The sequence below is a fragment of the Lithobates pipiens genome, unplaced genomic scaffold, assembly GCF_037356315.1.
Source record: "Lithobates pipiens isolate NorthernLeopardFrog02 unplaced genomic scaffold, aLitPip1_a1.2 Scaffold_1, whole genome shotgun sequence".
NCBI lineage: Eukaryota > Metazoa > Chordata > Amphibia > Anura > Ranidae > Lithobates > Lithobates pipiens.
Window position 1 is genome coordinate 214,291,453 of NW_027507685.1, and position 25,991 is coordinate 214,317,443.

Here is a 25,991-nt window from a genome sequence, read left to right on the forward strand (position 1 = left end):
CCCCCAAAAAAAAAAAATATATATATATATATATCTATTTGACAACCAATATAAACAAAGATTCTGGCCTCTTCTCAGGCCAAACACCCACCACAACTACAGGCCTTTATATAAGCTAGCCAGGATTGCTAGCACACCTAGACCCGCCCAGTAAAGGACACACCCACCAGTGTAATTGATTCTGTCTCTTCATGTATGAGTCAAGTGCTCACACCTGTTCATCAGGAACACACATTTTTTACAATTGAAAGAATGCATCTATATATATCTGTGCAGGATAAACCTAAAAATAAATGTACAAGGCTCTGGCCATGATACCAAAAATCTATAAATTTAATTTGTACGTTGTTGGGGATGTGGAGGGTACAAAATAGGAAATGATAACTTTGTGAGGGTTGATTCACACAAATTGTCAGAAACCATGAAATCAGACTGAGACAGAAGTATAGTTAAATCACACTTGTTTAATAATAAAAGTAAATAGAACAAACATAGTCAAAATATAGCCAGAGTTCAGGAACCGGAAACGGATAGTCAGACAAGCCAAACGTCAGGGAGCCAGAGATGAGCGTAGTAAAACAGCAAGCAGGATCTGGAGCCAGAAGGGATGTCAGCCAAGCAAGTCTTTTAACAGGAATGCAGGAGGGCGCCTCTGTGATGTTGACTAAGGAGAAGGCAGAGATCCTCTGGACTGGTTGGCTTAAGTAGGCAGGACTGACGAGCAGGATATCACCAACAGCTGAGTAACTGTGGAGAGATAGGAGCTGGCAATTAGCTGACAGCTGAGCGGCCAGCTCAGAGAAGGAAGGGCTGAGCGCAGCCCTGACCAAAGAAACATACAGTAAAATCCCAGCAAAGACAATTTATTTTAGAGAAGTAAACAATTTATCTCAAAATGAAAATGTATTTTTCTTTGTGGAAATAACAATTGTACAATTATAATCAATGGTTGAAACTTGCTTTTGGCTGTATAGTGCGCATTTTCATGCTCGGAAACGCATTTTAGCCAAGCGCTTATTTGCTAATTTACTATAGCGCCTGGTAAAAAAATGAATGGGAGTTAAAATGTGAGTATTATGTCCCAGCATGCGCACTTGTGCTGATACATAGTCATAGAAATAAAGCCCCTTTCACACGGGACAGAACAGTAATGATCAGCCCCGTGATGATCCGCTTGCTCAGCAGGGATCACTCCGTTGTCCCCGCTGAGCACACACACTGTGCAGGGACCGCCCTGTCAGCTCTCCGCTCTCCTCTATGGGGGATCGGATGAACACGGACCGTCTGTCCGTGTTCATCCGCTCTGCAGACGGATAGAAAAATAGGATTTTCCTCCGTCTTCAGAATCAGACAATTGCAGAGGCGGACGATATCAGGTGTCTGCGGATGTTCATCCGCTATCCCATAGGAATGCATGTATGTCTGTATTTCATCCGCAAACAGATGGATGAAATACGGGCATGTATTTTATACGGGGAATTTATCTCTTCTTGGACTTTCAGTGATATTTCAGTTAATACATAAATTTTTTCAGCAGTTTAAATGCAGAGAATTTTTAAACAATATATCACATACAAGGGGGGAGTGACAACTCATGGGGCCCCCAGGCAATAGGAGATTATGGGGTCACACAGTATACACACACACACAGTATACAATCACAGACATGTTTCTATTGGCTGAGAAAGTACTGGAGAGGTGGGGCAGCTACAATCTCAGGATTTTTAGACCAAAAGGATGTCGGTAAGGGACATTTCAGAGACAGATGTAAAGAAAACACAGATTTTTACATACTGTCCCTGGTTTTACTGAGGCTGGCAACCTTGATGGGGCCCCCTAGTGGCCTGGGGCCCTCGGGCAGTGCCGAGTGGCTGAATGGTCAGTCCACCCCTGATCACATCCTCCTACTGACACCAATGATGGGGCACTATTCCTCCCACTGACACCAAAGATGGGGCACTATTCCTCCTACTGACACCAATGATGGGGCACTATTCCTCCCACTGACAACAATGATGGGGCACTATTCCTCCTACTGACACCAATGATGGGGCATTGTTAAAGCCCAATGATGCCAAGACATTTTTCACTTCTGCAGGCCACAATTAAAGCAAACCTGTCAGCCATTACACATTTTTAAAAGTAAAAGGCTACCACTACTGTCAACTGCTATTCCCCTGCTCAATGAGAATGTCTTTACCGGCAAATAAGGCGATCACACTGGGCAAGAGAATGGCAGTTGGTGGAGATTTGTTCTGAGATTTGGAATCCTCAGGCACCCAGTAAAAACCCCCAGAAAAACTAGTTTCAAAGAGGTACATATTTTTGTTTAGTAAAGGCAATGGTAGGCATCATCTGGTGTCAAGTCATAGTAACATTATACTTATATTATTGTAAACAGAGAACATTTTAAAGTTTGATCAAAGGCAAAACTTTTTTCTTTTTACCATTATCACTAAAAATGAAAGAAAATCCAATTTTTTTTTCATTTTTTGGTTGTCACCAAACCAGGATAAGAGGGAAAATCTTCCAATAGGAACATTAGTTCTGGTGACCACCAGGGATTTCCCTCACTTTGGATGATTTTTCTCTCACTTCCTGTGTTGTCTATGGCACAGGAAGTGAAGGGAAATCTCTCCAATAAAGCCCCGTACACACGAGAGGACTTATGTCCGACAGACTTCCAAAGGAGTTCCGCCGGAGTTCCGCCGGAGTTCTGACAGACTTTTCCGACGAACGGACTTGGCCACACACGATCACACTAAACTCCGACGGATTCGAACGTGATGACGTACGACCCGACTCGAATAAGGAAGTTCATAGCCAGTAGCCAATAGCTGCCCTAGCGTCGGTTTTAGTCCGTCGGAGTAGCATACACACGAGCGGATTTTTCGAAGGGGACCGGGTCCGGCGGAGTTCCGTCGGGAAAATTTGAAGCATGCTTCATTTCTAAAGTCCGTCAGACTTTTGCGAAGCTAAAGTCCGTTGCAGCCCACACACGATCGGATAGTCTGACGGACTCGGTCTGACGGACTTTGGATGTTGAAAAGTCCGCTCGTGTGTACGGGGCTTAAGACATCCAATCCTCAATGGGATAGCAAAGAAAAAAAACTGATGGGGTAATGACCCGTACTCATCTAAAATGAAGGAAAAAAAAAAAGGTGTGACTCTAGTTGTACTTTACCCACTTTACCCCCGGAAGGATTTGCCCCCTTCTTGACCAGGCCGTTTTTTGAGATACAGCACTGCGCCGCTTTAACTGACAATTGCGTGGTCTTGCGACATTGTACCCAAACAAAATTTATGTCCTTTTTTTCCCCACAAATAGAGCTTTCTTTTAGTGGTATTTGATCACCTCTGCATTTTTTATTTTTTTTGTGCTATAAACAAAAAAAGAGCTATGTGTGTTTCTAACTGTGGGGGGATAGGAGTGACTGGGGGAGGAGACAGATCGTGTGTTCCTACTTAGTAGGAACACGCGATCTGTCTCTGCTCCCCTGACAGAACCGGGATTTGCATGTTTACACACACAGATCCCCATTCTTGTTCTGTCAGGAGCTATCGCGGGTGCACGGCAGACATCGCACTAGCCAGGCACGCGCATTGGCTCCGGGGACACGGTGTGGGCGCGTGTGCGCCTGTTATAGCGTCTTAAAGAGTCGACAAATAGCTACGGCGATTTGCGCAGCCGTGCCAACCTGTCGCAGTATAACTGCAAAGGCTGGTCGGCAAACGGTTAAAGAGGAGCTACAGTCTTCTACCCAAAATTTTAATAAAAACATCTTCTTGAGTCCTAAGAAATTTGCATGGACTGTTGTCTTTATTCAACCTTACAAACAATGATACTATAAGTTCCTACCCTGTTTTAGCAACCTGATAACAACAGAGAACCAAGAAGACATCAGCAGAGCATTGCTTGCTCCTGGCAGTGATCCTCTTCTTAAAAAAATTGCGCCTATCGCCTCCTGATCGCACAATTTCCAGTCTGAAAATATCACAATGTTAGACACTAATGCCGCATACACACGATCGGAATTCCTGTCAGAAAAAGACCGATGAGAGCTTTTCATCGGAAAATATGGCCGCATGTATGCTCCATCGGAATTTAGCTGTCCGAATTCCCGCCAGCCAAAAATTGATAGCATGTTCTCAATTTTCCCAACGGAAAAACTTTCTATCGGAAATTCCGATCGTGTGTATGCAATTCCAACGCGTAAAAACTCACGCATGCTCAGATTCCACTACAAGATGGAAGCTATTGGCTACTAGGTATTGAACTTCCTTTTTGTAGTCCCGTCGTACGTGTTGTACGTCACCGCGTTCTTGGTGGTCGGAATTTGGTGTGACCGTGTGTAGGCAAGACAGTTTGAGAGGAATTCCGACAGGAAAATCATCAGAGCTTTTTCCGATGACAATTCCAATCGTGTGTACGCGGCATTAGGATGCCCAAAAGCTCCTGGGATCAATAACACCAATATCCCATCAATAGGAGTCAACGGAATATCATAATAAGGTCACTTGCTTAGGAAGCGGTGACCAGAAGTGCTGCAAAACTTAAAGGGTAACTCCCCTTTCATGGGGAAAAAAATAGCAAATAAAGAAAAAATAATATAGCGTATACAATTGCGACACAAGTCATATTGTAGTTAAATGTTATTAAAAATGACCTTTCCTTTTCAATCTGCAGCCACTGTAATTTTCTGAAAATGCATTGCAATATGGCTACCTGGAGTTGTTCTGTACACATGAATAATAGAAAGGAAGTTGGGACTTTGTATGAGGCAAGTGGCAGCTAAACTTGCCTCATACAAAGTCCCAACTTCCTTTCTATTATTCATTTGAATCAGGGATGGAAGCACATATTATCATATGTATACCTCATTTAAAGTCCTAAACCTTTCCCCTTCCTTCTTTCTGTTCTGTACACAGATGGTATACAGAACGCCCCCCAGAAACATCATTTCCTGCTTGTGTGATTGGCTCACTGATTTACCCAGAATTCTACACTAAGATATAATTCAGATTTCAGGCATCCCCTGCAACAAAAGTAACTTTTTTGGAGAGATACTCCCAATAGCAAATCACATCTAAAGGGATGCAGGCCTGGCAACTTTCCTCATTAGAGCTCTGCAAGTGCACAGCTGATTGATAATTAGGAAACCACGCCCATTAGACTCACTTTCCCACATGGATACAGACAAGCACACAGGAATTTCTGTGTATATAACAAAAGGTAGGAATCTGCAACAAAGTTTGTTAAAATCCTTGCAATGTACATCACCCAGAGGGGAATGTTTTTTTTTCTCAAAAAAAGTGGAGTTATGCTTTAACTGCTTGCTGACCAGCCGTCATTTTACTGTGGCAGGTCGGCACGATCCCGCGAGCTGTCGTAGCTATACGTGGGATCGGGATAGCAGGCGCACACAGGCCCGCTGCACTGCGGGGGGTTGCCGATGCTCGTGGCCGATGGTAACGATGACTGCCGGCCACGGGCGGTCGCGGGCACGAGAGGCAGAACAGGGAAGTGTGTGTGTTAACACGCAAATCCCTGTTCTGCTCTGTGAGGAGTGACATATTGTGTGTTCCTAATAGCTAGGAACCACGATCCGTCACTTCCTCTAGTCAGTCCCCTCCCCCTTCAGTTAGAAACATGTAGCAGGGAACACAGTTAACCCCTTGATCGCCCCCTAGTGTTAACCCCTTCCCTGCCAGTGATTTTTATAGCACTGATCGCTGTATAAATGACAATGGTCCCAAAAATGTGTCAAAGGTGTCTGATGTGTCCGCCATAATGTTGCAGTCCCGATAAAAATCGCAGAACGCCACCATTACTAGCAAAAAATAATAATAAAAATGCTATAAATCTATTCCCTATTTTGTAGACGCTATAACGTTTGCGCAAGCCAAGCAATATACGCTTATTGCGATTTATTTTTTTTACCAAAAATATGTAGAAGAATGAGAAAAAAATGGATATTATAGCAAAAAGTGCAAAATATTGTGTTTTTTTTTTCAAAATTGTCGCCCTTTCTTTGTTTATAGCGCAAAAAAATAAAACCGCAGAGGCAATCAAATACCACCAAAAGAAAGCTCTATTTGTGGGAAAAAAAAGGACATCAATTTTGTTTGGGTACAACATCGCACAACCGCGCAATTGTCAGTTAAAGCGACGCAGTGGCGAATCGCAAAAAAATGACCCGGTCATTCAGCAGCCAAATCTTCTGGGGCTGAAGTGGTTAAAAGAAAAAACACACTTTCAAATTTAAAAAAAATATAATATCCATTTATTAATACACTACATGTGGGCTTTATGGTGAACATAAATTTTAAAAATTGGTGAAGATCTTCTTTAAATGTAAGGGTATTTTTGAGGAATGTAGTGCATAGCTGTCTGTATTGCATTCACTGTCAGGGCCAGCCGGAATTAAAGTTGACAAATCAGCAAAGACGTGCATTTTTTAGAACGCATGACTGCACCCTCCTGAAAAATATGATTATTCAAGACAGGACAGCAAACCCACACATTTTGAAAATAGTATTTATTCCTAACATTATTCAGTGATGTCTATACAGGACTCTGCTGTCCATGGTCCATTCCATGGCATCTAAAATATCATTAGACATGTGGGTTTGTTTAGTTCCATTTAAATATTCGGACAAATTTTTCGTTATACAGAGATATGGATATATCCGAATACCCAAATTATAGTATAAACAAAATTTTCAGAATGTTCCAAATAACGAAATGAAATTTGTGCGAATTTCCAATTTTAAATTTAACCGCTTCAGCCCCGGAAGATTTTACCCTCTTCCTGACTAGGGATGAGCTTCGTGTTCGAGTCGAACGCATGTTCGACTCGAACATCGGTCGTTCGTGCGTTCGCCGAATTCCGAACGTTTGGGCCGTTCGCGGCAAAATTCGTGTGGCCCACAATGCACTGCGATGGCGCAATGCATTGCTGTCTCACGATTGGCCAAGCATGCACTGTGACCCCGCATGCTTGGCCAATCGCAGCGCCAGCAGCGAGGAGAGCCATGGTTGGCCACAGGCATCCTGCCTGTGGCCAATCATAGCTCAGGCTGTGTAGTGCACGCCCCACACTATATAAGGCCGCCATTAAGGCGGCCTCGTGCAGTGTGTTGGCGTCTGAAGCAGTGGGTGTTCTGTGTACCTTCAACACAGTTACACACCAATCGTTTTTGGCTGATTTACTATCTTGCTCTTGTGTAGTGGTTACTGTCTGTGCCCTGACCGCAGTATACACCACTATATTCACCTCACCTATATAGCTAGTGATCTAGCTTTAATAATAGAGCTTGCAGTCAGTAGTGTTAGTGCGTGCTGTCTGCGTGCTCTGTACCCAGTACATACCACTATATACACCTACATAGCTGTTCTCTATTTGAGCCCGATTGTCATCTGCAGGAGTTATTGGAAGTTGTGTGTGCTTCCAGCACAGCACAGTATACATCTGTATATACCCCTTTAACTCTGCTGTTTTCTGGTTATTGTCTGCGTGCCCTGACCGCAGTATACACCGTGATATTCACCTCACCTATATAGCTAGTGGTCCATCTTTAACAATAGAGCTTGCAGTCAGTAGTGTCACTCAGGAGATAGTGCGTGCTGTGTGCGTGCTCTGTACCCAGTACATATCACTATAATCCACCTACATAGCTGTTCTCTATTTGGGCCCGATTGTCATCTGCAGGAGTTATTGGAAGTTGTGTGTGCTTCCAGCACAGCACAGTATACATCTGTATATACCCCTTTAACTCTGCTGTTCTATAAAAAAGGCATCTGCAGGAGTTAGTGGGTGTTGTGTGCCTCCAGCACAATATAAACTACACAACTACTGTTTTACCCAACTCCCTTCAGGCCATTACCATGTCTGGAAGGCCAGCAAGGAGAGGCAGACAGGCGCGAGCCGATAAAAGAGGGCAAGCAGGCTCTGTGTCTAGAGACAACAGTGCTGGTCGTGGACGCGGTGCATTGTCATCAGCACGTGGCCATGGGACATGCTTGTCCTTCATTTCTGCAGCTGGACATGTTGAACCGCAACATGCCAACGACTTGGTAGAGTGGATGACCAAGCCCTCTTCATCCTCCTCATCCTCTCTCACCCAGTCTCAGGGTAGTAGAAAAGCAGCTGCCAACACATCGTCGTCCCTCCTCTCAATGTCATCATCAGTGACTCCTTCCCTAGACCCACCACGTCCTCCTGAGGAGTCTCCTGAACTCTTTGAGCACAGTGTTGGGTACATGCTCCAGGAGGATGCCCAGTGTTTGGTGGGCTCTGATGATGACACTCAGCTAGAGGAAGGCAGTAGCGTGAGCGCAGAGAGAGAGGATGCTCAAGAAGCACAGCAATCTGGCAGTCATGTTCCACAAGCTGCAGCATACTGCCAGGTTTGCTACAGCGATGAAGAGGGAGGGGATGATGAGGGCACTGACTCCACGTGGGTGCCTGGAAGGAGGGAGGAGGAGGAGGAGGAGGCACATGTCCAACGAGGCAGGATGCCCTCCGGGGGCCAGCTTAGGGGCAGCACACCGACTGAATCACACCTCAGAGCTCCGCCTGCGCAGAGCGCTTCCTCTGCGCGTTATTCTAAAAGTTCTTTGGTGTGGGCCTTTTTTGAGACGAGTGCATCAGATCGCACTGCTGCTATTTGCAACATATGTGTCAAGCGTATCTCACGTGGCCAAAACATCAGCCGCTTGGGCACCACATGCTTGACCAGACATATGTTGACCTGCCATGCAGCTCGTTGGCAAGCGTACCTCAAAGACCCACACCAAAGAACAAAGCGGACCTCTCCTTGCTCCTCATCAGCTGGCATCTCCAACCCCACTAGACCTTCAGTCCTCTCTGAAACCTGCTCTGAGAGGAATGAAGGTGTAGAATTAGGTGTGTCGCAGCCAATTGCTTCCGGGAACTCCGCTAGTGGTACATCCACGTCCGATTATAGCAGGCAAATGTCCCTGCCCCAGCTGCTGGACCGGCGGAAGAAATTTACTCCCAGCCATCCACATGCCCAGCGGTTGAATGCTAGCTTGGCTAAATTGCTAGCACTTCAACTGCTGCCTTTTCAGTTGGTAGACTCGGCCCCCTTCCGTGAGTTTGTACAATGTGCGGTTCCTCAGTGGCAGGTCCCCAAACGCCACTTTTTCTCACGGAAGGCGATTCCGGCTCTCTACCGGCATGTGGAAGGCAATGTCCTTGCCTCGCTGGACAGGGCGGTCAGCGGTAAGGTGCATATTACCGCTGACTCATGGTCCAGCAGGCATGGACAGGGACGTTACCTGTCTTTCACGGCCCATTGGGTCACTCTTCTGGCTGCTGGGAAGGATGCAGGACAAGGTGCAGTAGTGTTGGAGGTTGTTCCGCCACCACGCCTCCAAAATGCTACTATTGGTTGTGACACACCTCTCTCCTCCACCCCCTCCTCTTCTTCTTCCTCCATGGCCTCTTCCAGTGCTCTGTCCTCAGAACCAGCGGTGCTCCGTAGGCGTTGCAGGGGCTACGCAAGTACGCAGGCAAAACGATGCCATGCCGTGCTTGCGCTGGTTTGTTTGGGGGACAGGAGCCACACTGGGGCGGATGTTTTGTCAGCTCTGCAGGGGCAGGCCGAGAGGTGGTTGACGCCACGCCAGCTTAAGCCAGGAATGGTGGTTTGCGACAATGGCACCAACCTCCTCTCCGCCCTCCGACAGGGACAACTGACCCATGTGCCCTGTGTAGCTCACGTCCTTAACCTGGTGGTGCAGCGGTTCTTGGGCAGGTACCCCGGCTTACAGGATGTCCTGAAACAGGCCAGGAGAGTCTGTGTGCATTTCCGCCGATCATTTAATGCCTGTGCTCGGCTGGCTGAGCTCCAAAAGGAGTTGAACCTGCCCAAGAACCGCCTTATATGTGACATGCCCACCAGATGGAACTCAACATTGGCCATGCTGCAGCGGCTGCACACGCAGCAGAGGGCCATCAATGAGTACCTATGCGACTACGGCACCAGGACAGGGTCAGGGGAGCTTGGTTTTTTCTCACCACGCCAGTGGGGAATGATCAGGGATGCATGCACTGTCCTGTCACCGTTTGAGGAGGCCACAAGGATGGTGAGCAGTGACAGTGCATGCATCAGTGACACTGTACCTCTTGTCCACCTCTTGGAGCATACGCTGCGTGGAATAATGGACAGGGCACTTGAGGCAGAACAGAGGCAGGAAGAGGGGGACTTCCTTGCCTCTCAAGGCCCCCTTTATCCAGACAGTGTTCCTGCTGTGCCACCCATCACACAGGAAGAGGGTGAGGAGGAGGAAGAGGAGGAGGAGGATGATTGTGTCAGCATGGAGGTGGAGGCTGGCACTCAGCATCAGCAGCAGCAGCAGCAGTCTTATAGGGATGATTTACAGTCCCAAGAAACACGTGGACTTGTACGTGGCTGGGAGGAGGTAGCTGCGGATCATGTTGTCCTTAGTGACCCAGAGGACTCCGGACCGAATGCCTCAGCTAACCTACGCTGCATGGCCTCCCTGATCCTGCAAAGCCTACGGAAGGATCCTCGTATTCTTCGGATCAAGGAGAGGGACCATTACTGGCTGGCCACTCTCCTTGATCCACGGTACAAGGGTAAGGTTGCCGACCTTATCTTGCCATCGCTGAGGGAGCAGAGGATGAGACATCTCCGGGAGGCCTTGCAGAAAGCTCTGTGCAACGCGTTCCCAGAGACTGGGAGGTCACAAACTCCTGGTCCTGGACAACGTGTTGCTGAGGCATCAGTCAGAAGGAGCGGTGGAGAAGGTGGCCATCTGACTGATGCTTTCAAACAATTTTTTAGTCTGCAGCCCCAAGGTATGATTGGTTCCAGCACCCATCGCCAGCGTCTAATTTACATGGTGCAGGAATACCTAGGGGCAAGGTCATACTTGGACACCTTTCCCACTGAAAATCCTCTGGCTTACTGGGTCTTGAGGATGGATCACTGGCCAGAGCTTGCACAGTATGCAATTGAGCTACTGGCCTGTCCTGCATCCAGCGTTCTTTCGGAACGCACCTTCAGTGCTGCTGGTGGCTTCGTTACCGATCACAGGGTGCGCCTGTCCACCGAATCAGTTGATCGACTGACCTTCATCAAGATGAATCAGTCTTGGATCACCCACAGCTACCAAGCACCTGAAGCTGATGTAACCGAATAATTTTTTTTGAAATACCACATCCCTTCAAGACTGCCTATGCTGATGCTGAGTGACTGTCCTGTTATGTTGATTGTCTATCCTCTTCCTCCTCCGCTGATATGTTGGAAGAACATTTTTGGTTCTGGGTGATGCCAGCAGCCCAATTTTTCTACCCCTGTTTAACAGGGGCGTTTAAGTACAATTTTTGATGCAATGCTTTGCAGCAGGGCTAATTCCTGCAATAAAACTAGAGTATATGGCAGAGGTTGCAGTGTGATGGCACCAGTGCCTAAGGCCCAATTTTTCTGCCCCTGTTTAACAGGGGCGTTTAAGTACAATTTTTGATGCAATGCTTTGCAGCAGGGCTAATTCCTGCAATAAAACTACAGTATATGGCAGAGGTTGCAGTGTGATGGCACCAGTGCCTAAGGCCCAATTTTTCTGCCCCTGTTTAACAGGGGCGTTTAAGTACAATTTTTGATGCAATGCTTTGCAGCAGGGCTAATTCCTGCAATAAAACTAGAGTATATGGCAGAGGTTGCAGTGTGATGGCACCAGTGCCTAAGGCCCAATTTTTCTGCCCCTGTTTAACAGGGGCGTTTAAGTACAATTTTTGATGCAATGCTTTGCAGCAGGGCTAATTCCTGCAATAAAACTACAGTATATGGCAGAGGTTGCAGTGTGATGGCACCAGTGCCTAAGGCCCAATTTTTCTGCCCCTGTTTAACAGGGGCGTTTAAGTACAATTTTTGATGCAATGCTTTGTAGCAGGGCTAATTCCTGCAATAAAACTAGAGTATATGGCAGAGGTTGCTGTGTGATGGCACCAGTGCCTAAGGCCCAATTTTTCTGCCCCTGTTTAACAGGGGCGTTTAAGTACAATTTTTGATGCAATGCTTTGCAGCAGGGCTAATTCCTGCAATAAAACTAGAGTATATGGCAGAGGTTGCAGTGTGATGGCACCAGTGCCTAAGGCCCAATTTTTCTGCCCCTGTTTAACAGGGACATGTAATTACAATTCTTGATATAATATTTCACAGGAGGGCCCCTTCCTGTGCCCACCCAGAGTAACGGTGAGGACTTATAGTGTTGTGGCACCAGCACCACAACCACCAAAGGTCAATTTTTCTACCACTGTTCAACAATGGCATGTAATTACAATTCTTGATATAATCGTTGACAGCAGGGCGCTCCAGCGCCCACCAAGAGTCACTTTGAGGGCTTACAATGTTGTGGCAAAACCAACACCTTGTTCCGCCATTTCTGCAGAGCATATAGGGCAGGCCCCTACTTTCAAACATCCAATTTACAAACATCTCCTACTTGCAAACGGAAGGAGACAACAGCAAGTGAGATGAAAAAAGATGGACGACAAAACAAATTATACAGGGGTGATAACCCTTCCCTATGTTTTCCAAAAAGCTTAAAAATTGTTTTTTTGACTGGAGCTACACTTTAAAAATGTACCAGTTGAAAATTACAAACAGATTCAACTTAACACAACAAACCTATACAGTCCCTGTCTTGTTTGCACCGCCTGTATACTGCTGTTCTGAGTATATAGGGCCTGGGGGCCACACACATTTCCTTTTTTTAATATGGGTACGGGGTTCCCCTTAATATGCGTACAAGACCCAAATAGGCTGGTAATGGGCAGGGAGGGCTACCCATGCCATTTTTCTGAATGATTTTCAACCATATTGCAGGAACCAGATATAACATTAAAACCGCAAGCAGTTTTAAATGGTGTTATTTCCGTTTAATGTCATTTTGTGCAGGGACTGTTCTAAACACGGGAAACACGTGGCACTTCACAGGCATACTACAGACACCCCCCAGGCACCATATTTAAAGGAATATTTCATTTTTTTTTTTCACTTTAATCGTCATTAAAATCAGTGCTCCCGCCAAAACGGCCGCTTTTAAAACTTTTTATTGCATTGACCCATGTCCCCTGAGGCAGGAGGCAGGTCCCCAAACCCTTTTTAGGACAGTATCTTGCATATCAGCCGTTAAAATTAGCACTTTCCATTTCGAACGTTCGAGTCCCATAGACTTCAATGGGGTTCTAACGTTCGTTACGAACGCGGGGTCCGTTCGAAGGTTCTCGTGCGAACCGAACCGGGGGGTGTTCGGCTCATCCCTATTCCTGACCAGAGTACTTTTTGCGATTCCGCACTGCGTCGCTTTAACTGACAATTGCGCAGTCGTGCGACGTGGCCCCTAAACAAAATTGATGTCCTTTTTTTCCCCACAAATAGAGCTTTCTTTTGGTGGTATTTGATCACCCCTGTGTTTTTTATTCTTTGCACTATAAACAAAAAAAGCAACAATTTTGAAAAAAAACGCATTATTTTTTACATTTTGCTATAATAAATATCCCCCAAAAATATATAAAAAAAACATTTTTTTTCCTCAGTTTAGGCCGATACGTATTCTTCTACATATTTTTGGTAACAAAAAAAAAACACAATAAGCGCTTGATTGGTTTGCACAAAAGTTATAGCGTTTACAAAATAGGGGATATTTTTATTGCATTTTCAGTAATATTTTTTTTTTTTACTAGTAATGGCGGTGATCAGCGATTTTTATCGTCACTGTGACATTATGGTGGACACATCGGACATGTTTGACACATTTTTGGGACCATTGTCATTTATACAGCAATCAGTGCTATACAAATGCACTGATTCCTGTGTAAATGACACTGGCAGGCAAGGAGTTAACCAATAGGGGGCAGTGTAGGGGTTAAGTATGTCCTGGGGCGTGTTTCTCACTGTGGGGGGGCGTGGCTACGTGTGACACATCACTGATCTCTGCTCTCGATCACAAGGAGCAGAGATCAGTGACACTGTCACTAGGCAGAACGGGGAGATACTTGTTTATATTAGCATCTCCCTGTTCTTCCTCTCCATGAGGCGATCGCAGGTATCCCCGTGGTGATCGAGTTTCTGCGGGTATCCCCGTGGCGATCAAGCCCGACTCACGGAGGTCCTGGCCGATGCACGCGACAGAGGCGAGCACGCAATGGCACGGTGGCAAATTTAAAGGGACATACAGGTACGCCCATTTGCCCAGCCGTGCCATTCTGCCGACGTACATCGGCGTGCGCCAGTCGGGAACCGGTTAAATTTGAATCGAACTCCAGTCGAATTCTGTAAATATATTTCTGAAATCAAAGACTGTGTGTGTTATTAGAGTACCATTTAAAAATAATTCTGTTTTTGGTAAACCAAAGGTGATTTAAAGCGGACCTCCACCCTGAAGTGGAAGTTACGCTCATCTGATCCCTCCCCCCCCTCCGGTGGCACTATTGCCACCTTTCAGGGGGGTGCAGATACCTGGATAATCCAGGTATCTGCACCCACTTCCAGGACAAGCTAGTCACAGATGCGTTAGAGCGCAAGCAACAATTCTAGACCTCCTCTGTAACTCTCAATATGTAACCTGTAAAAAAAGTTAAAGTGTCGCCTATGGAGATTTTTAAGTACTGAAGTTTGGCGTCATTCCCTGAGTGTGCGCAATTTTAAAGCATGACATGTTAGGTATCTGGTTACTCTGCATAAAATCATCTTTCACATTATACACAAAAATAGGGCTAACTTTACTGTTTTGTTATTTTTTAAATCATGAAACTTTTTTTTTTCCCAAAAAAATGCGTTTGAAAAATTGTTGCACAAATACTGTGCGAGATAAAAAGTTGCAATGACCGCCATTTTATTCCCTAGGGTGTCTGCTAAAAAAAAATATATAATGTTTGGGGGCTCTGAGTAATTTTCTAGCAAAAACATTATGATTTTTACGTGTAGGAGAGGAGTGCCAGAATAGGCCCGGTATTGAAGTGGTTAAACCAAAAACACATAGTTTTGCTTTTTAAAAAAGTCAATGACCCTTTCCAAAAACGCAGTGGCTGAAAAAAAAGCAAACGTGTCCCATAGCAAACCATGTTAAATGGACTGTAGTGCGTTTCTGCAAAAAGCATTAAAAAAACGCATAGTTGTGAACCGAGCCTCAAAAAGGATTAACCACCAACCATGCATTGCAGGTGGTTGCAGTAAGGTTGTGGCGCAGCCTCATACACTTGGATGGGCCCCCAACATCTAGCAGTACCCTCTGTTGAATGGACCACGAGGTTTCATTTTTGTTTTGGCTACAAAGTGCAGCATTGGTATGCAGGGCCGGGACAAGGGGTGGGCAGGAGGGACGGTTGCCCTGGGCACTGTGGTATCATGTGAAGTGGGGGGGCACCACAAGGAGATGGGGGAAGGGATTTGTGTTGAGAAGTGGAATTTGGGGGGGAGGAAGCGGGTAAGAAATGTCCTAGGAGGGCAAATATGGGGAGGTGTGCTAGGAATGGTGATCTGGGGGGATTTGTGTTGGGAGGGGGGATAGGGGAAGAGGATTTGTGTTAGTAGGGGTGGTTGGGGGTATCTGTGCTGGGGGGAATTTGTGCCAGATTGGGGAGGGAGCTTTGTGCTGGAAGGGGGAATTTGGAGTGAGGGAGAGGATTTGTGCTTAGATGGGTAATTTGAGGGTTAGGGGATATGTTCTAGGAGGGGGGACTTTTTTGTGGGGGGGGGAATTTGTGCTAAAGGCATATGGGTAGAAAGAATTTGAGCTAGGTTAATAGGGGGGCTCGGAGGGGCAATTTCTGGAGGGGGTGGATTTGTACCTGGAGGAGGGGGAATTCTTCCTTAGGAATTGAGCATGCTTATTAGTATAAATTTTTTTTGGATGGGAGTTTTTTTTTTGCTACACATAATGCTCATACATATGGGGGGACGCAATTTGCATTTTGACCTTGTCCTGGCACTGTTGGTATGGTATGGTATGTTCAAAACCCTGAGCAACTGCATGCTTTTGTTTAGGTGGGTGGTTGTAGGCGGTAAAACTGCAGCTCAACCGCCTGGTTTTACCACCACCGCCTGGTCCCCCAATGTGAACAAACCCAAAGACAATCTGACCTTCTACAATAGAGGGTATAGGTTGCTTTAGGACAGCAGGGGAAATAGTTCTGGCACTTGCTGCCATTAGCATAGCTCCCAACTGTCCCTGATTTCAAGGGACTGTCCCTGATTTGGAGCAATGTCCCTCTGTCTGTCATTCCTCTTCATTTGTCCCTCATTTTGGTCTGATCTATACAGATGTATATAAAATGCACTTTTTATTTATCAAAAAGTGTTTTCCAGCGCTAAATCTGATTTCTAAATTGCTGCATTTGTAAATTCCAAAAGCCAATATAAAGGAATAGTAGCGGTAAAAAAAGCAGTTGTGGGTTTATCCAATCTTGTTTTTTTGTACAATTCTCCTTTAAGGAGGCGTGACAAGGGGTGTGTCCTATGCCTGCATACTTTTGCTGATAGGTGTCCCTCATTCCCATCTCAAAAAGTTGGGAGGTATGGATTAGTATGTGGAGATATGTCTATGAAGGTTCTCATTCATCCAGGTCATAGTATATCTAGTAGAAGTCGGTCACATTTAGATGGAGCGGTTCTCTAACGTTGAAGATGTTCTGTAATTTATCCCGGCCACGTCTTCAGTTCCATTGAGAGTCAGGAAAGTAGAATCTGCTGTGACGTGTCTGCACAGGTCCAGGCCTTCACCTCTCCTGCCTCCCTCTCACAGCTTGCCAAATTTACTTGGCACACGAATGAGGAAGAGGACCAGTTATGACAAGTGTGCATCAACCTGCCCGGGATACTGGCGTTTTCCGTTATCTGGAGTGCTGAGATGAAGCTATTTTTGTATCTCTAAAATAATGAAATACAACCTATTATATAACACAAAAAAAATTTTTTTTTTTACTTAAAGTGATAGTAAAGCCAATTTTTCATCTTTTACCTACAGGTAAGCCTTACCTATAGATACTAGTGCATACTAGCACATTAGGACTTTGCTATGCAAAGGATTTTTATTTTTTTCTTTAACTGTGGTTTACTACCGCTTTAAAGTGTTACTAAACCCACAACAGTAAAATCAGTCTGTATATGCAGTAAAGCATGCTCGTTATACTCACTGTGGAACCTAATGGCGCGTACACGCGATTGGACTTTTTAACGGACTGGAATCCGTCGGACAATTCGATCATGTGTGGGCTCCAGCTGAGTTTTTCTTCCAAAAAGTCCGGTGGACCTAGAAATAAAACTTGCTTCAAATCTTTCCGACGGACTCGAGTTCGGCCGAAAAATACGGTCGTCTGTGTGCTAGTCCGACGGACTAAAACTGACGCTAGGGCAGCTATTGGCTACTGGCTATGAACTTCCTTATTCTACGTCCTCACGTTCGAATCCGTCGGACTTTTGGAGTGATCGTGTGTGGCCAAGTCCATTTGCTTGAAAGTCTGGCGGACCTCAGCTGCAAAGTCTGTCAGGTTGTCCGCCGGACCAAGTCCATTGAAAAGTCCGGTCGTGTGTACGCGGCATAAGGGGTTCATTTTTCGCATTGTGTAAAAAGGATGTTTGATCCTGTCTTCTCTGACCTTCCACTTCTCTTATTGTCCCCAACCCATCTCCTGCTAGTACAGAGCCTTGGGGACACTGTGTAAAAAGGCTGTTTGATCCTGTCTTCTGTGATCCTCCCCTTCTCTTCCTGTCCCCAATCTATCTTCTGATAGCACAGAGACTTGGGGACACTCTGCACATGCTCAGATTAGTGTGTTTTGCTAGAGAGTTTTTCTTTTTCTTGGGAGGGGCAAATCTGCACTGTCCAGACAGAGGTTCAGGGGTCCTGGAGCCTCATAGGACAGTCAGAGTAGAATGAAAACTCATCCTACAAGCTTTAACCAGACACTGATAGAAGCCACAAGACTGCTATATACTGAAGAAGTATTTTATAGCAGTTTATATTTACTTAAACTATTGTATTTCCATTAGTGAATAGATGAATCAGGGGAGGGATTTTTGCGATGCGTGCAGACAACTTGATACAAATAGGAAGATAAAAGATCCAGAAAAGAGGCTACGGAGGTACTGTGTCCATGCTGACGCTGCAGAGGAGCAATAGCAAACGGTGAACGGGCCAGCGGCTTATTGGTGCAAATCTGGACCCCTTGAGCCATATATTCTAAATCAGCTGGAATAACCCCAGAACCGCTGTACATTCTTTAAACATTCTCTTCTGGTCACAGTCTAACCCCATACTATGTTTTTTATCAACTTGCCTCCGTCTGTGTCCTCTTCTGCTGGGCATCCAGTTGATGGGTGAGGGGTCATGCACACCTTCCATTACATCGAAATTGGTGCTTTGTGCATTGGATGCTAGATCCAACAGGGGCTTGTATATCCCCTGAGGAAGCTAATGCGAAACATGTCGGGATAATTGATTACAAGCACCCCAATCTTCTTGCCTTCAGGACCTTCTATTATATGTAATCTGTATATGCATATGTTTATTCAATACACCAGTGTGTGTTATTTTAAAAGCATTGTAATAAATCAATTGTTTTCATAATTCTTTTCTGGATCTTTCATCTTCCTATTTGTATCCGCCGTACTTTCGGGTCAAAAAAGTATGCCGGAGGCTACACACGGGGGGATTGTCCGGCGGACTTGAGTTTGCCGGACTTTTCCACCCGCTTGTTTGATCATGTGTACGTGGCATTAGGGGTAAGATCTGGTCCTCCCGAACCAGCGTGATGTGCATCGCAACTATATATGGTCCGACGTCCACAAGACCTTATTGGTGATTCTGACATCGCCTTATTGTCACTGGATGTGACTCATTTTTGCTCTCTCTGATGTTGCGGTTACCTTTTTCGGTCAGTGCCAGGATGTTTTTGTGAGCACTTCAATAAAATGTTGTTAACATTGCTAATATGAATATTAAAACTTTGTCTATGTTTGCTACTAATGTTATATCTCTTTACAACTTGGACAATGATATAGATGTATGGTGAACAGCCCCGAAGAAGCAGCAAATCAGTCTGCGAAATGCGCCGGCTATCCATACACTCAAGCATCTGTTCAAGCTCTTGGAACTGAGTATCAATTTTGGTCACAAACATGTATGACTGAATGTTGTTATTATTTTAATCATGTATACTTTGTAATAAATTATATTATTTGATTTATCCCTCTGTGGTTGTGTTTACCTTAGTGACGGAAATCGGCATCCGTGAAAATCCTATCACTCTTTGAGGGATAGATTTCCTCTCACTCTCATTCTCTTTTGGTTTTATCTACACAACAGGGATGAGGATGCAATATTCTGTCCCTAGAATATGTCCAACAATATTATATACATATATGCCTTCATCAATCTAAGCCTCATGGAAAAGTCAGTTAGGTACATTATGGTTGAGAAATATGTTGTTTAAGCATAATGGAATTAATAAGTTATTTTGGTATTTATGGTTTGTTAATAAAAGGCTGCTATGGCCATTTAAACCTTTAATGACATTTGGTGTTTACAAGTTAAAATCCCTATTTTTTGCTACTTAGAACCCCCAAACATTATATACATATATATATATATATATATATATATATATATATATATATATATATATATATATATTTTAGCAGAGAATCTAAAGAATAAAATGGCGATTGTTGCAATATTTTATGTCACACGGTATTTGTGCAGCAGTGTTTTAAACACAATTTTTGGGGAACACTTTCATGAATAAAAAAAACAAAAAAACAGTATAGTCATCCCAATTTTTTGCACAATATGAAAGATGATGTTATGCCGAGTAAATAGATACCAAACATGTCATGCTTTATAATTGCATGCATTCGTGGAATAGCAACAAACTTTGATACTTAAAAATCTCCATAGACAACGCTTTAAATGTGTTTTACGGTTACCAGGTTACGGAGGAGGTCTAGTGCTAGAATTATTGCTCTCGCTCTGATGATCGAGGTGATACCACACATGTGTGATTTGAACACCATTTACATATGCGGGTGCGACTTCTGTATGCGTTTTCTTTGCTGTACGAGCTCGTGGGGACGGGGGCGGCTTGAGAAAAAAAAAAATTCTTATTTATTTTATTTATTTTTATATTACTAAATTGTAAATTTGATCACTTTTATTGCTGTCACAAGGAATGTAAACATCCCTTGTGACAGTAATAGGTGGTGACAGGTACACTTTATGGAAGGATCGGGGGTCTAAAAGATCCCTTCTTTGCACTTCAAAGTATTCAGATCACCAAAAACGGTGTATCTGAATACCGTATATTTTTTAAAATCCGGCGCCATTGGCAGCCGAGTAAACAGGAAGTGACATTGTGATGACGTTTCCGTGTTTACATCAAGGAGACTAGAAGAAGGCCATTTCCGGCTTTGTTCCACTCTGTCGCTCCTCCTTTTAGCCGCATTGGTTGTTATCCTCGGAAAGCCGATCTCCCACTCTAAACAACGGTACCGGGATGAAAGCCGAGTACGCACGTCTGCGTACGCTCAGCGGGAAGGGGTTAAATCCAAAATATGTGAGTGTGTCATTATTGGGCTAGTCAGGTGTTATAGATTAGAGAGGTAAGGTCAAGGCAGCCGCAACATCAACAATACCTCAGTCAAGATCCCACTGTGCAAATCCAAAGCAACATGGAGACTTGCCTTCTTGCGCCAAACTGCCACAGAGCTGAAATCCCAGTGAATCCTAACAGGACATGTCGTGTCCATAGAAAGGCAGATCAATGCAAAGCAAGCTCTGAACTGCCATGTCTATCGCTCCGTACAAGTAAATGGGATTCTGCTGACTTGTGTTTGGATGTGTATGTCTAACGCAGGAAACCAACGTCCATTGACACAAGTCCTGGGGCCATGACACGTCTTCCCTTTCATATGACTGCTGATAGTCATCAACAGCAAATGCACCTGGTACTGCAGCCCTACAGCAGGGTCCCTGTAGACCTAAAGCCCCCCTAAGTCATCACTAAGGAAATCATAAGTTCCCCCTCCTATGAACACTCAGCAGGGCTTGTAGGATTAAACCAAACTAACTTGCAGACGGCGGAGGCTGCTGGTATATTTCTGGTGAGCGGACAGTAAGGAAGGTAGAAGTTCCCTCTTTTCCTCCACCCATTTCACCCCCTGCTGGGACCTCTCTCCCCATCTCCCTCCCTCCTTCCTCATTACCACTAGTGAGGACGTGCAAGACTGCACACATGCACGCTGCAAAGCACACTGGGAAAGGGATAGCCCTCAGCCTATGGAACTGACCTTGGCTTCAACTGCCGGATATACTGCTGGCTGGGGGGGGGGGGGGGGCATATAGAAAAATATGCTGTATCAAATAATTGCTTGCATTACGCCAGGCTGCTTATTCTTATTTTTTTTCATTTTTTTTTTTTTTATTGCTTTTCATTTTTATTTTTTTTTTTTGCTTTTTTTTAAAGATTTCTGCCTTCTAGCAGAATATAGCGTTAAACCCCATACACACGTTAAAAAATTCTGCCAGCAAAAGGCGGATGTGAGCTTTTGGTCAGGAATTCCGACCGTGTGTATACTCCATCAGACTTTTGCTGGCAGAATTTCAGCCAGCAAAAGATTGAAAGCAGGTTCTCTATTTGTCTGTCGGAAAAAGTTCAGATTGGAAATTCCGATCGCCTGTACAAATTCTGACGCGCAAAATTCCTACGCATGCTCGGAAACAATTGACTGCATGCTCGGAAGCATTGAACTTCATTTTCTCGGCTCGTCGTAGTGTTGTACGTCACCGCGTTCTTGGCGGTCGAAAGCTCAGAGAACTTTTGTGTGACCGTGTGTATGCAAGCCAAGCTCGAGCGGAATTTTGTCTGAAAAACCATCCAAGTTTTTTTCCGATGGAAAATCCGCTCGTGTGTACGGGGCATCGAAGTAATATAATATTTTTTTTTGTAGATTCAGGCCCCTTTCACGCTGGGGTGCTTTGCAGGCGCTACAGCGCTAAAAAAGCGCCCTGAAACAGCCACTGCTGTCTCTCCAGTGTAAAGGCTTTCACACTGGAGTGGTGCGCTTGCAGGATGGTCAAAAAAGTCCTGCAAGCTGCATCTTTGGAATGCTGTGGGAGCGGTGTATTTAGCGCTCTTAAAGCATCCCCCTTCCCATAGAAAACAATGGGGCAGCGCTGCAAAGGCGGTTTTAACCCTTTTTCGGAAGCTAGCGGGGGTTAAAACTGCCCCACTAGCGGCTGAATAGCGTCGCTAAAATGACAGTAAAGCCGTTAAATATAGCACCACTTTACCGCCAGCGGCCGTAATGCCCCAGTGTGAAAGTAGCCTTAAATTTGAAAGCTGGCCATACATGAGTATGTTTTGGGGAAAAAAAAACATTTGCATGATATTTCCCATCAGAACATTCAATGACATGATGAATATTATCCCCATAATTTTGCTTTTAGGACCCCTTTCACACTGAAGCGCTTGTAAACTGCCAGTAAAACACTGAGCACTTTTGAAGAGCTTTTCAGGCGCTTTTGAAGCTCTTTGCATTCATTTCAATGGAGAGGGGTGTTCTTTCACCACCCTGCCAGCGCACTGCCCCAGTGTGAAAGCATTCATTGATTTTAATGAAAATAGGTTTTCATGAGCTAAAATAAATAGGTTTTAAAAGCGCCTCAGTGCGAAAGGAGTCTTACATTCCATTTTGGAGAAATGGTCAATTTTACCCCACAAGAGCTGGCCCCAGATGATTATTTTTTTATTTTTGTTTGTTCAGCCAGCGGGGCGTGCAAATAACAAAAATGAACTGCCTCTATCTACACAAACACGGTGGATAGAGGAATCCCCCCGCTGGGACATTGTGTTCTGACTTGCTACTGTTAGGATACATGATCGGCGACTCCAAACAATTGGCTGCAGAGGCTGAGCACGCTAAATTTTCCAACAGTTCCCTTTGACAGCAGTTGAACAAACGATCACCTTCTGCTTAGCAGGTATGGTCACACACTGATCCAAACTCAACCGGCCCCTGTTGAACTTTCCATTACCAATTTTATGATTATAAAATCGAAAAATAAAATTTTTTAAGCGACAATATTCAAAAAAAATTTTAGTGTATGGCCAGCTTAACCACTTGAGATCCGCGCTATTGCCAAATGACGGCATTAGCGCGGATCTACTTTTCCGGGACTACGTCTATTGACGTCGTCCCGTGTACGAGCGGCCTGCGTGCCCCCTGAGGGGCGCGCGCGGCGCGCTCTGTAATCGGCGAGTCCATGAGACTCGCCTGATCACCGATCCGTGTAAGGGGTCGATCCCGACCCCTTATCACGTGATCAGCTGTCAGCCAATGACAGCTGATCATGTGATAGAACGGAGCCGGTAATCGGCTATTATTCCTCCTCGCGCTGACAGCGCGAGGAGAAAAAAAAAAAGCCGATCACCGGCGGCCGTGATCGGGACATCAGTCCCGATCACGGCCAGCAGTACAGACCACCACCTGCCCCCTGCCAGTGCCCACCTGCCCACCGCAGTGCCATCCTGAATAAAAGTAAGTGCCCCCCATCAGTGCCCCCCATCAGTGCCCATAGTGCCCACAGTGCCACCCACAGTGCCATCCAGCAGTGCCACCAACAGTGCCACCCACAGTGCCCACAATCTGCCTCAAAGGTGCTGCACCCCAGTGCCGCCCATCAGTGCCCAGCAGTGCCGCCCATCAGTGCCCAGCAGTGCCGCCCATCAGTGCCCAGCAGTGCCACCTATCAGAGCCACCTATCAGTGCCACCTATCAGTGCCCATCAGTCCCATCTATCAGTGGTACCTATCAGTGCCCATCCATGCCACCCATCCGTGCCACTTATCCGTGCCACCCATCCGTGCCATCTTATCTGTGCCCATCTTTGCCTATCAGTGCCGCCTTATCTGTGCCCATCGGTGCCGCCTTATCTGTGCCTATTAGTGCCGCCTTAACTATGCCTATCAGTGCCCACCAGTGCAGCCTATCAGTGCCCACCAATGCAGCCTATCATTGCCCACCAATGCAGCCTATCAGTGCCGCCTAATCAGCGCACTTCAATGAAGGAGAAAAATGACCCGTTTGCAAAATTTTATAACAAACTATTAAAACATGATTTTTTTTTTTTTGCATCTTTTTTTGTTTGTTTAGCAAAAAATAAAACTCCGAGCTGTAACTAAATACCACCAAAAGAAAGCTCTATTTGTGGGAAAAAAATGATAAAAATTTCATTTGGGTACAGTGTTGTATGCCCGCGCAATTGTCATTCAAAGTGCATCAGCGTTGAAAGCTGAAAATTGGTCTGGGACTGAGGGGGGTTTAAGTGCCCAGTAAGCAAGTGGTTAAAGTGATTCTAAAGGTTGTATTTAAAAAACAAAAAACAAACATGTTATACTTACCTGCTCTGTGTAATGGTTTTGCACAGAGCAGCCCCAATCCGCTTCTATTTGGGTCCTCCTCTGGTGGTCCTGGCTCCCCCGCCCACAATATCAAGCCTCTTGCTATGGTGGCACTCGAGCAAGCTTTCTCCCAAGCCACGTTCCTGTGAATGGATACTGTCCATTCATACACAGAGCGTGGCTCAGCCTATATGATGTCATAATGTGACCGACTTCTACTAGATATACTATGACCTGGATGAATGAGAACCTTCACAGACATATCTCCACATACTAATCCATACCTCCCAACTTTTTGAGATGGTAACGAGGGACACCGATTAGAAAAAGTATGTAGGCATAGGACACCCCCCCCCCCCCACCACACCCACTTAAAGGAGAATTATACAAAAAAAAAAAATATTAGTTAAACCCACAAGTGTTTTTTTTTATCACTAATTTTCTTTTATACTGGCTTTGGAAATTTACAAATGCAGCAATTTAGAAACTGGAGGAAAGATTTAGCGCTGGGAAACACTTTTTGATAGATAAAAAGTGCATTTTATATACAACTATATAGATCAGACCAAAACGCGGGACAAATGAGGAGGAAAGAGGGACAGAGGGACATTGCTCCAAATCAGGGACAGTCCCTCCAAATCAGGGACAGTTGGGAGCTATGTCAGCCCTGCCCCCCCCCCCCCCCCCTCTCTCCTCATTGGCTCACTGGCTGGGATTGACAGAATAAAGGGAATTTTAGGGCAAAGAAACATAATGAAATACCCTGCTTTTTTGTAAAATATAAAAGATAAGGTTGCGCTAAATAGATACCCAACATGTCCAGCCTTAAATGTTTGTGCGCCCGTGAAATGGCGACAAACTTCAGTACAATATATTTTCAAAAGGCGATGTTTCAAAAGCCCCCTATAGGTATCAGTTTAGTGTTACGGAGGAGGTCTTGTGTACGATTTATTGCTCTCACTCTGGCGTGAGCAGCGATATGTAACATGTGTCTCGCAATGAACGTTTTCACACGTAGGCACCCCTGACGCATGGGCTTAGGTTCATATATGGGGGGGGGGGGGGCGGTGGCGGTATGTACTTGGGTGTAACTCAATTTTTTTACTAAACTTTTTCTTCCCATTACATAGGGGACAAAAAGTCCCCTATATGATGTTTTTTATGTGACAGTTTCTCTTTAATGAGACATGTGGGTCCAAAAAGACTCTGCATGTCTCCCCTGTGCTCCACTGAATGTTTTGCAATGCAGATCGCATGCATTGCAAAACATATTTTTCCAGCTAAGCTAGAGACATCACTTTCCGGGTCACCACAAGAAGGGGAGGAGAGCAGACGTGTGTCCGCCACTTCTCCTTCCCCTCCAACAGCTGGCACCCGCCATCTCGCTCATAGGCCCGCAGATGGGCAAGTGGAGTTCGGAAAGCAGGGCGGGGCGCTGCGGTGTGGGGGGGCACTGGTACCAAGGGCGTGTGTGTGAGATTGGGTGGCAGCACTTTCACCTGACACCAGACACCTTTCACCAGACAAGCCTTAATCAAG

General features: G+C 45.3%; 1 long non-coding RNA gene across 1 annotated transcript in view; it reads right to left on the reverse strand.

Annotated features, from left to right (window-relative positions):
• Positions 1–444: 444 nt before the first annotated feature.
• The window catches only part of LOC143982977 (uncharacterized), a 42,209-nt gene continuing 16,662 nt past the window's right edge, over positions 445–25,991 (reverse strand). The window contains exon 2 of the long non-coding RNA XR_013274549.1: positions 445–747. This is a non-coding gene — a long non-coding RNA (uncharacterized LOC143982977). The remainder of the gene's footprint in view (positions 748–25,991) is intronic.